The sequence below is a fragment of the Canis lupus genome, chromosome 13, assembly GCF_003254725.2.
Source record: "Canis lupus dingo isolate Sandy chromosome 13, ASM325472v2, whole genome shotgun sequence".
Taxonomy (NCBI): Eukaryota; Metazoa; Chordata; class Mammalia; order Carnivora; family Canidae; genus Canis; species Canis lupus.
In genome coordinates this window covers 6,822,714-6,835,397 of record NC_064255.1, presented here as the reverse complement: position 1 = coordinate 6,835,397, position 12,684 = coordinate 6,822,714, and the positions used below count along the sequence as shown (strand labels likewise).

At 34.8% G+C, this 12,684-nt stretch overlaps 1 protein-coding gene and 1 long non-coding RNA gene across 6 annotated transcripts in view; one reads left to right on the top strand and one right to left on the bottom strand.

The window, feature by feature from the left end:
* The window catches only part of ZFPM2 (zinc finger protein, FOG family member 2), a 457,957-nt gene that overhangs the window by 119,008 nt on the left and 326,265 nt on the right, over positions 1-12,684 (bottom strand). The window lies entirely within an intron of this gene.
* LOC112662085 (uncharacterized) overlaps positions 1-12,684 on the top strand; it is an 87,071-nt gene that overhangs the window by 9,760 nt on the left and 64,627 nt on the right. The window contains exon 2 of the long non-coding RNA XR_003138203.3: positions 98-198. This is a non-coding gene — a long non-coding RNA (uncharacterized LOC112662085). The remainder of the gene's footprint in view (positions 1-97; positions 199-12,684) is intronic.

The window sequence follows — 12,684 nt, the reverse complement described above, 5'->3', positions numbered from 1 at the left end:
AAGACAATATGGGGAAGCAAAGGGATGGCTCACAAAATTAACAAAAGAGAAGCCTAATGTTCTATTTGAGAAATATTGCTTCTTCCTTTCAATGCAGGATTAATTCTGTGCCAAACTTCACTGCCTCTTACATCCTACTGACAGGAAGGGTCGGCGTATGAGAAGGAAAAGAGAACTTTGCTAAAAAAAAAGCCAAACGTAAGTAGTCTACATAGGACGGAATACATAAACCACACAGCAAATAATTAAACAAAAATCTTCTAACTTGCCCTGTTTATGGTAGCTTCTTATGGGCAGTTCCAAATTACGACATTGGCTATTTGCATAGGATATTACAGAGCCATCTATCACAGTATTCAAGAAAAAGAAAGTACCTCAAAAGACATTTTTCTCATTTGGAAGTACAATAACTTTGTAAGTTAAAATTTGGAAAGCTTCCCAGTTTTCAGCAGTAAAACGATAATGCTAGACGTATCATTTTAAAGTGGAATCTCCTAGAAGTTAATTCAGTTGACAAGGTCACATTTAGACTTTATTTTTTTTCCCTTATGTTTTGCACTCAAAATAATTCCCAAATCCTATTATTCAAGCACTGGAAGTTACCATAGCAATTCATGTGTCTGCTCATACTCAACGTGCCTCTGAGATTGAAAGCTAGTTAAACAGAAAACAAAACAAAACAAAAAAACAACCTTCTATGATACAGATCATGGAATTCATAGTGTTTTGAGAAAGAGAAACAAACTAGAGACACTTATTTGTTGGATAGAACTGTTTGATCTTTAGCAATATCTTACTGTTGAAGATTCAGAAGAATAGCGCTGGACTTGAGTGCAAACTCAGAGCTGGTATGCCTGAGTTCAAAGTCTCATTCTACCGCTCACTTGCTGTGTGAGCTTTACATAACCTCTTTGTACCCCCATTTTCCCCTCTACCTCATATGTCGTTGTTATGAGGATTAAATAAATTCACATTTGAAAGTAATTATAGCACAGTACCTAGTCCATAGTAAGCATATGCAAGAATTAGCTTTTGTCTTAAAAAAGACATGTTTTCATAATAGAAGATAAAATATATTTTCAAAAAGAAATTTTAAAGATATTGCATAAAGAAAAAATTGAACTTGAAAAATCTTCTGGGAATGTACTTGATGTAACCCGTGTTTTTCTTTTGGTGACGAGAAGACAATGGTAGAGATTCAGTGTGAAATATTTAAATTACTTTGGAAAAAAAAGGGACACCTTTAATATTTTTTCTGCATTTACAATATAATACATTATGATTCCTTTTATACCTCTTCAGTAAGTTCCAGATTTTAGAAATAAATCTATATGAATTATACCCAAATCTGTTAACATTTTGGTACATCTTTGGACACCCTGACTGGTTTAAAACTTCATTCACATAAGCCAGTCAACCCCACGTGGTCTTTGTTTCAACTCTTAACTCTTTTAGAAAGCAGTCATGATCCAAGGCATTTTTTTGATAGTGAAGCATCAATTTTCCCTTTAACTTATGAAATTTATTCTCTTAATTCCAACTTTCCCTGGTTTTTGTCCATTTAGTTATTTTGGTATTTTTAAATATTGCTCTCATATATTTAAATATATTTCTTTTAAAATATTAGAACATACTGAACAGTTTATTTTTTCTTGCATTTCTTCCCAACTTCTTTCTTCAACAAAACAGATGAAAGGAATGCTGTGTCAAAAGAGCCAATACTATTACGTGCTATTACGTGCTTTAGGTCAGAAACATTCAGAACCCAAATTTCTTTTCGACCTGCTTAAATGAAACTGATGTTTTAGGAGAAGAAAGAAAAGCTATATTGACATTTTTGAAAATGGTTTAAATTTCAATACTTTAGTTGAGGTTGTTCATAGTAAAGCAGAGAGCTCTACTCTACCATTTTGGATTATCCCACACAATTCAATTTTTACAAACAATTTGCCTATGTCTCTGGGTGGTCCAAAAGCTTTGTGGCTTTAAAATATGTAAATGTGCTACTGAGAAGAAGAACTATGAATCCATGTTATGGTCAAAACAGTTAGGATGCTTGTTTAACCAAAAGACCATTTGTGGCTTCTGGTTTATTAAAAAGCACAGACCTCTTCCTTGTCTCAGATTCTTAGAAAACGTAGTACCTAGGTGAGAAATCTTCAAAGCTGTAATGGCTTCTGTCCTGTAATTTAGATCTCCGCAAGTTTCGCTAGCCTGGAGGCAGTATTTAACAGTCAAGAGCTAGGATATCAGGCTACAGAAAAACCTACCTTTAAATTCTGGCTCCACCTTTTGCCAACTGTATGTAAAAGCCCCGGCTTTTATATCTATAAAACACTAGTAGTAGTACCTCGTTCCTCATACATAGTGATGAATAAAAAAGAAAGAAAGAAGGAAGCACATGTAAAGACCCTAAGAGTGTGCAGTTCACATAATAAGCAGTGACAAGGGTTTTCTATTACTATTTATTTCTAGTGCTATAATTTCTAAAGACCTGACATTTAGAGCTTCTTCCTTTTGCCAATCTCTGCCTCTGGAACTTGACTATGTATTTATTTACAGCCTCACCTTTACGCACAGGATTTGAGACATCAGGGGTTGGAAGAGTTCCTTCCTTTCTTGCAGACAGTCAGAGACCACTGCTCAACCTGATGTGTCAGCCTTTCAGAAACCAGTTGGCTGAGATCCGTGCTTTAGTCCAGGACTTTAAAGGAGGCTCTCTGGAGGACTGTCACTGGATCTCCAGCCACACTGCCTGCTATTCTTTGCTTTCTGAGCAGAGTCCTGGCTGTCAGCCTGACTCCCATTTTGGTTATAACTTCTTAACTCTGCTTTTTGGAATACCTTCTCATTTCCTATCTTTGCTAATAGCACTTTTGCTAACACTACAGACTTTGTCAAATTCTCAGAAGAAAGTTTCTTAACAACCTGGCTGCATACACTTCCTGATAATCAATAGAACAAACATGTCTTTCTAGCCAGAGGTCAAGCATTGATAGTCTGTAGGTCACATATTAGACATATTAGAGCAGGGATTAAACATTTTTTGAACATCAATGCCTTTATCCAGGTTATGAATTTTCCAACTTATATTCTGACACATTCCCTACCATTCTATGCCTTTATCCTCATAGTCTAGTACATTCCATGAATTACCTGCCTGATCTCACTTGAGTTTGTACCCTGGCTGGACGTTGGCTCCATGACCTGTGGGAGTTTTGTCAAGTAGAGGACGTCGATGACCTTGCTTCTAATCCATCACTATTAGGTTTGCTCAACCAGAGGTTCCGGAATTACCATGCTGCCCCTTTCTGGTGCCCAAATACATGGGTTTATTGTGAGTCACAATCTCTGGCTTCATAGGCTTTGGAGCCTAAATCTCTCGCCTCCCTCTGACCACCGTAAAGGCATTTGCAAAATGATTTCCTCTGAATGTAACCTTTGTCTCATTCTCCTGCTTGCTTCTCATCTCATGGCATCTTCCTGAGCAACTACACCAGGTTCATAAAAGTCCTCCTATGACAGTGTGTAAAATCAGCCTATATCCCACCCACCAATACTGAACACCTAATGTATTTCTATTTGTTGGTTGTTTTGTGGCTTCCCTCTATCATTACAAGATGATTACATATGGAATGCCTTTAAAAAATATGATACCAAGGTATGGAACAAAAAGGCAATGAGGAGAAATGAACAATGCAAACGAATCCATTTTGATTTCCTCTTACCACTAAACACAAGACTTGGTCTCCTCTGAAAGATTTATGAAGCTTCCTACCATAAAGGAGGCTGGATTACAGCTATGCTTACTTTATAAAATGAAATTCTGCCATCATAGGCAAGGGTTCATGGCTGTAATTATTTCAATGATCTTCCCAGTCAATGTGTCTTGCACAGCTGAGCCAAACTCTCCTCGCACAGGCAGGCAGGCCATTTCATAAGAAGTCTAAAAGCTCCCACAACTTTGTGTGACCTTGCATCGAATAACACTGGAAAATTGATTTGGCTCTAGTAATAAAAGACCGTCTGCATTATCTGCATTCTAATTATAATTAATATAACCAGGATAACTGCTGTATTATTTACGATTAGAGCTATGGTGAGCACAGTGTAATAATAATCTGCTACATAATTTTTTATTGATCTGATGGCTTTATTGCAGAAAAAACAAAATGCTACACCACTGCATAACTAAAATTGCCTTTCTTGACATGAGTGTTTAGACAGAGGATTTCATTTAACATTTTCTTTTATCTGATGAAATTCTCATAGTTTAAATATCATAATAAGTGTGATGCTATGGGATCTTTCAATTTTCCTCTTTGAAAAGAACTGAAGAACAGGCATAATTCATCCACCCAGGTTTCCCCTTCTTTACCTACTGAGTATCATTAATTCCCTGACACAAGAGTCCTCACACATTTCATTAACAGCAATGGAATAAACCTGAGAAAGAAGGGGCTTCAGTTAAGGGAATACTCTCTCCCACCCTTAATAAAAGGTCTCTTGGAGGATAATGTATAATGTCATGTAAATGTAGTAATAACATTAGAGTATTTTTCTTTAAAGAAAGTTAGAAAGTTATGCTTTTAAATGTTAGTCGAGGAGATGTTTAGAAGTACAAAGATCTTTATCAACCTAGGAAAGAGTGTTTACCCTTCTCTACCCTGTTTTAGTGATGAAAGATTACTTCACTTATATGATAAACTGGAAAATACCTTATACAAAGAAGTGAATGATAAACTTCGGTAAGGAAGTAAGCATAACAATACCAAATCATTTGATTTCAGCAGGACCTGCCAAGTCATGCAATGAAGATTTGTAATTATCAGAAGGATTAAGAGCTGGCAATCATTTTCTCTCATGTCTAATTTTAATAAATAAAAGTTGAGAATACTGAGTGATTAAATTATAAAACTATTTTCTTTACAGTTGATTAGCTTTCTAAAACTTTAGAAAATCAGCAGTATACAGTATATAATTTTTTTTTTTTTTTTAATTTTTATTTATTTATGATAGTCACACAGAGAGAGAGAGAGGCAGAGACACAGGCAGAAGGAGAGGCAGAGACACAGGCAGAGGGAGAAGCAGGCTCCATGCACTGGGAGCCTGACGTGGGATTCGATCCTGGGTCTCCAGGATCGCGCCCTGGGCCAAAGGCAGGCGCTAAACCGCTGCGCCACCCAGGGATCCCTACAGTATATAATTTTAATAGTTTCGCTTAACTATATTTGCATTTGAGAATCAGGCCTTAAGATACCCAGCTGCTTCTCTGATAATCATGAAACAGATTTCAATCTGCACGCACTACTTTGAAAAATGTATTGAAATCATATTTCACAGATTTATAATGAGTTTAATGCATGTTATCTCAGTTAATCTTAACAGTAACACATCATGGAAAATAAGAAACAAAGTATTTTCTTTTGACAGATGTAGAAATTGAGGCTTGAACAGCTGGGATGTAGCAGATTCACATCTAACACTTTCACCTCCTGACCTAGGAGCCTGAACTTTTTCTGTAATAGCATGCTCTTCAGTGATTTATTTGAGTTGAATGGGTAGTTGGTGCCTTGATGCTAAGTCTCTAAAGAAAAGATCTGTATAATAGTTGCATAAAAATGCAAAGATTATGAAGTATAAACTCCTACGAGGAGTCAGATTTAAGAGATCTTTTAAATGAACATCATCATCATTCTGGCAACTGACATTTACAGAACCAGAAAATAACAAACATTATCTCATTATAATGTGACACATGAGGAAAGCAAGGCTTAGGGAAAAATTAAATAATTTGTCCAATGTCACAGAGCTAGCCAGTGGTGGACCAAGGCTCTGAACACTGATGTGTATAAAGTCAGAGTTTGTCCTCTGTACATTGTTTCATTTTCCTCGTGTCTCAGCTTTCCAATAATATAGAAACCATCTTACAATTGTTTCAACAAAGAAATAAACTCAAAATGTAATTTTCTTTTCTTTTTGTGGTTAGGAAAGCAGTAACAGAGGCATTAAATGTATTGTCACAGAAACAGTCACTCTCATAGTCCTCATAGACAATTATATTAGATTATTTGAACATTTCAGAATTTTATGTGTTAGCCAAGCCAACATGAATGATCTAAAATGCATTATAGTGAGGGGCTGTTGACTATGACTTGGGAGATTATACCTCTGTGTAGATTTCACTTTCAATTTAATTATTTTTAGTAAGAAATTAATCTTTGTTGGGAGCTGTAATAAACTATGTATTTTTTAACCAATTAGACTTGATTATGAATGAATATTAGACAAGACATATAATTAAGCATTACTGGTAAAGAGAATGAGAGAGAGAGAGAATTATTTGGTATTTGAAAAAAGTATAAGTAGAAATATGGAAAGATGTACTTGATTTTATCCCTGGCACAAATTTTCCTCTTTCAGCCCTTCTATTGCTGGCTTGACAGTGAAATACTAGCTAGAATGAGATAAATGTAGGAATGACAATATGAGTTTCAAAACAGCTCTTTGCTACAATAAAGCAGACAAATTCCATGGTAATTCTTCCTGAAAAATGGAGCTTGGCCAAACCAGTATAGTAAAAGAAAAGCCAATGTCCATGCCTTACTGTGTGCTAATATGTGTCTCCCTGAAACACAGGGCTTAGCTTGAACAAACATGTAAAATATAATTTCATGGTACATGCCTTTAACTTTTATTTTCATTTAAAGTAATTTTTAAATGATTAAAACTCTACTACCCCAATATTATTTAAAATTCTCTAGACGTTGTAGCCAATGTAATAAGGCAGGAAACAAAAATCAGAATTGTAAAGCCATGGAAGGTGACCAAAAAGTCCTAATTCACAGATTGTGAATAATTAAAGAATCATTAATATCAAAATTATTATATTAAAGATTAAAATCACTTAAAAGATTAACAGTACTCATGTATCATTACTAGAGAAAAATGTAATTGCTACTAAATTTTATTCATAACTACAACAAAACTCAATACGTGGAAAATTTTTTTGATACTTGGGAATATTTTTTTTTAATTTTTTTTGATACTTGGGAATATTTTAACAGGTATACATATGACCCATTTGAAGAAATGTATTGATATAAATCATAATTTACCAATATAAACAGAGTTAAAATGGAGAATATATTTTAATGACAATTTGCTTCCAGATGGATTTAGAAATGTAGTGTAATGTTAAAATCTCATTAAGTATTTTTTTTAGGGACACCTGGATGGCTCAGTGGTTAAGCGTCTGCCTTCAGCTCAAGGCATGATCCTGGAGTTCCAGGATCAAGTCCCGCATTGGGTTCCCCACAGGGAGCCTGCTTCTCTCTCTGCCTGCATCTCTGCCTCTCCCTCCCTCCCTCTCTCTCTCTCTCTCTCTCTCTGTCTCTCATGAATAAACAAAATCTTATAAAAAAAGTATTGTTTTAGAACTAAAGAAAATCATTTCTTTCATCTGGTAGAATAGATGAAAATATCTAAAATAATTTTGAATAATAATATAAGGTAATATGTTAAAGCATTTATATTAAGTTACAAAACCAAGTCACTATTACATAAAAATAAGGAAAGAGGAAAGTACAGATAGAATCAGCTAATCTAAAAAGAACCTAGAATGTATAAGAATTTGATGGATGAAACAAATCAGTTTGGGGAATATCTCACTCTTCTAAAAATAATAATTATTTAGATCTACACTTTAAACTATTAACTGGCATAAATGTAAGAAGGAATAAAACTCAAAACCAGTTAGAAAGGCATTAGAGCATAGAGATTAAATGATTGCTTTGCTTTCACTTCTATTTTCTCTCTATGTAAACTGTCCCTCTCTGGGCTTCAGTTTTCCCAACTACAAAATAAAGATAACAATAGTGCCCATTGCTATAGGGTTATCAAAAGAATTAAATATGTAAATCTGTAATGTGCTGAGAAATTTTTCGGACATATAGTAAGAACCCTAACAGTGTTGGCAAGGGTGTTCTTATAATTAACAATACCATTACAGATCAAAGAGTTCAGTAATTTTTTTAAGTAAAAAAGAGCTGTTAAACTATTTAATTATCTCCAAATGTGGAAAGTCTTCCCAACAATTATAGGAGGCAAATAAATTGCAAGTGAGATGATCTATAAGTTTGACAACTCTCAAAAATAAAAATTTCGATAATCAAAACTAAAAATTGTCAAAGAAAAACTTTAAGAAACCAAAAAAGAATACAATTTTCAAAAAAAACAAATGAAAAACTTAAAGTTCAAATAACAAATGAGAAATTATAAAATAATTAACACTCAACATATTCAGTTAATAAATTACATACAAAAACATACAAAATGAAAATAAAAATATTTTATTTCAAATAATAGAAAAATTGAAGAACTCATTGTTTTAACTTACTTAAATACAAAAATTTTTTAAAAATCATAACACTTAAAACTCCCAAGAGATAGAGGATGTCAAGGTACTGCAATATGTACTGACTGATGTCTTGGAATATTGCACATCACAGTACATGTATCAAAATCTTTCAATATGCTCACTCGTGAGACACTATAGTAATCAGATGTTAAAAATGAGTTTCTTGGGGTGCCTGGGTGGCACAGTATGTTAAGGGTAGGACCCTTGGTTTCGGCTAAGGTCATGATCTTAGGATGGTAAGATCAAGTCTTCCGAAGGGCTCTGTGCCAGGTGTGGAGCCTGCTTAGGATTCTCTCTCCCTCTCCTTCTACCCTTTCTCCTCACTGGAGCATGGGGTCACTCTCTCTCTCTTCCTCTCTCAAAACAAACAAACAAGCCAAAAAATTTTTAAAAAATTAGTTTCACTAAAGAAACTAGTTGCTATCAACCTATTACTTTACCAACTGAAATAATAAATGTAATCTCAAGCTGGTATGTGTTCAAAATCCATAGTAGAAAGATTTTTAAAGTAGCCTCCATGGTCTATTTTTTTTTTTTTAATTTTAACAGTAAGATCCAGAATTTACCCAAGAAGTAAAAAATACATCGTCTAGTAAAACCAAACAATATATATTTTAGGAATACATACATATGTGATAAAGCTATTTTTAAAGGAAAGGGAAAGATAATGTGTGAAAAAAAATCAAGATGGAGGTTCATTGTTAGAAGAAAGAGAGTTTACAGAGAGGAGGATGTGACAGGATAAGCACACACATAAATGAAATGTCCTTCTATAGTTGTAGTTCTTAATTTGGATGGTGGATTCATGGATCATTGTGTTGTTTTGCTTTGTGATTCATAGACACTGTGTGTATTCCTGCGCTTATGTAAAGTTATATCTTTTAAAAGTCACAGAAGAAATAATATCTCTCATTGGGATACAAAAGGAATAAAATTCAGCTCAATTTTGGCTGTTGCATTTGTTAGAAATGTACTGTCATTCCTAGCTAATGCCACCCCTGACTTCTGTGCACTTTCTCTATTTACCAATAGGCTTCAGCATTCTCAAAATTCTTGCTGAAAAAGAGCTCAGGCAATTGGAAAGCAGTTTCATTTTTTTAAAGGTTCTATTTATTTAAAGAGAGAGAGAGAGAGAAACAGAGAAAGAAAGAGAGAGAAAGGGAGACTGGGACTGAGCAGACTCACTGCTGAGCCTGAGCTGGTCCTTGGGCTGGATCCTAGGACCCTGAGATCACAACCTGAAGGGAAGGAAACCAGACACTTAACCAACTGAGTCAACCAGGTGCCCCTGGAAATTGATTTCATGCAAGATATTTCCCACCATTCCTTCCCAGTAATTTTAAGAACAGTTTTGCCATTTGCACAGGAGTGGCAAAAAGACAGTTTTGATAAAGTTACCACAAATGACATAGCCTTGGTGTGCTCGCAAGACCTTTGCTTCTACAGTTCCACATCCATTGAAAAAAGGAGAATCATATTTGTAAATATTGTCTGAAGGAGCATAAGAGGATTATGGTTACTGAACTCATCATATTTATCAACAACTAGATCGTAACCTGATGAATCTAAATATGAATTCAAGGATGGATTCAACCAGATCTTTACAAAGTAATCCTGGTTTATTCACATCCATATTCCCAAATACACTTACCTTAAAATAGACAAAATAAAACAAAGGAAAATAATATTTAATGGCATCCTGTAATTTATGAGCATTATCATTATATGCATTTTTTAGGCATTTGCCCCAAACTGTGCATTAAACTATGTTATTTTAAAAATAAATGCAAAAGTAGGTGAGTCCGAAACATAAGGCAAAATCCAAATGTCTGGAATACTCAGTCATGAAAATTAAAGTAATGAGAATTTTAAATGGAAGAGAACTTGAATAAATTACAATGTATTACGTATATTTTTGTCAAAAATTCTCTATACACATGGGGAGTCCAGTGTCATTTCCATGGCCTCATTTTTACTAAATCCTCCTGAAGATTTCCTGGAAATTGAATATAATGCTTGCAGTAGAGTAATTATAAGAATAAATCAAGTATTTACATGACTAGTCCATTAATCTGTTTCCTCTATCCTATGGTACCAAAACATCCTGAATATGGCCTTCAGGTTGTTAGAATAATGGATATAAAATGTGATATTTAGGGGCACCTGGGTAGCTCAGTTGGTTAAGTGTCTGCCTTTGGCTCCAGGACATGATCCTAGGGTCCTGGGATGGCCCAGAGTTGGGCTCCTGTTTTAGCTCAGTGGAGAACCTGCTTCTCCCTCTCCCTCTGCACCTCCCCACTGCTTGTGCACACACACACACTCTCAAATCAAATAAATAAATAAATAAATAAATAAATAAATAAATAAAATTATAAATTTATTCAAATAAATTGAATAAATTTATTTGAATAAATAAATTAAATAATAAATTTCAAATAAATAAAATAATTTTATTTTCTCTCAAATAAATACAATAATTTTTAAAAATGTAATATTTATATAACTTGGTCTTTCACAATGACCAATCGATTATGACAATCAACTATTTTCCACTGACTAATTCACCAATTTGTTCATTCATTCAAAAGAAAAAACAGTTATTGGCCTTTTAAACTCTGCTAGATGTTTGAATTCCAAAAAAATAGTTAAAATGTGATTCTTCTCCTTTTAGTACCGAGATCAGTAAAGATGCTAAAGTAACCTCATCTCAATATCACGAGTAATGCTATAACCATAATGTCATAGTCATGGAATATTTGGGGATAGGGAATCAGAAACAATCTACTGTGGCTAAGGATTAAGTATATATAAATACTTAGTATGATTCATTCTTTAATAAAGTTAACAGGTTTGATGAAATATCCATAAGACTTTCATCTGTACTTCTTAAAATCTAGTAAAGTCCAAACCATTTACTTTTATTTAATTTTTTTAATGAATTTATTTTTTATTGGTGTTCAATTTGTCAACATACAGAATAACACCCAGTGCTCATCCTGTCAAGTGCCCACCTCAGTACCCGCCACCCAGTTACCCCCACCCCCCGCCCACCTCCCCTTCCACCACCCCTAGTTCATCTCCCAGAGTTAGGAGTCTTTTACGTTCTGTCTCCCTTAATTATTTTTATTTTTAAATATTTTACTTCTTTATTCATGAGAGACAGAGAGAGAGAGAGAGGCAGAGACATAGAGGGAGAAGCGAGCTCCCTGCAGGGAGCCCGATGCAGGACTCAATCCCAGGACTCCAGGATCATGCCCTGAGCTGAAAGGCAGACACTCAGCCACTGAGCTACACAGGTACTCCAAACCAGTTACTTTTATAACTATCATGAGCAGTTTTTATAATTTTGAAAAGAAGTAAAAAAAGCAGATCTGGACAAAGAGCATACCTCAATTTTTTTTTAAAAGGAAAGAATAACTCTCTTGCCTGAAGTACTTTTTCCTGTTGTAAGAAAATGCAGGTCAGCAAAACTGGCATACTGAAATGTCAGCTCGGTCATCTTTGTCCATGTCCGCCCCACACTGTCTTCTGCTTTGCAAGGTAGAAAAAGCTAATTTAGTGGCTAGAGCTAAATTAGACTTCTTAATTGACATTTCACTTTCATCTAAAATTAGGCCAGTGCGTGTTTCAAAATCCTTTTTATTTTGAATGAATTATAGAACAGCTTGTAAAGGCTTGTAAAATCAGAAGAGGTAGTGAGGGGACAAGACCAGCTGAGCATTTTCCCAATTTGGAAACTGCTACTGAAGGTGTGTATCTCTGAGAGAAGCCAATGGCCTGTGTGTCTGGGCCTTGAAGCCTAAATCGAGCAGCCTACGAATTAACCCTTCTTAGATTCCTCCTATGTGAGCTGTTACAGAGTTCTCAAACATTTTGGCCATAGGGCCCCATTGCACTCTCAAAAACGGAGGATCCCCAAAAAATTTCATTTATGTGGGTTTTACCTATCAATATGGGTCACAACATAAGTCAAAGTGAAGAAATTTATAAAATACGTATTCATTTAAAAATACCAAATAGGGGCACCTGGGTGGTTGAGTCAGTTAAGCATCCACTCTTAGTGTGGGCTCAGATCATGACCTCAGGGTCCTGGGCTCAAGCTTCATGTCTGGCTCCAAGCTCAGTGAGGGAGTCTGCTTAAAGATTTTCTCCTTATACCCCTCCCCCAATTGCTGTCACTCTCTCTCTAAAAATAAATCTTTAAAATCAAACAAAAACAACAAATAATAAACATATGACATTTTACCACAAACAAAACTTTTTAA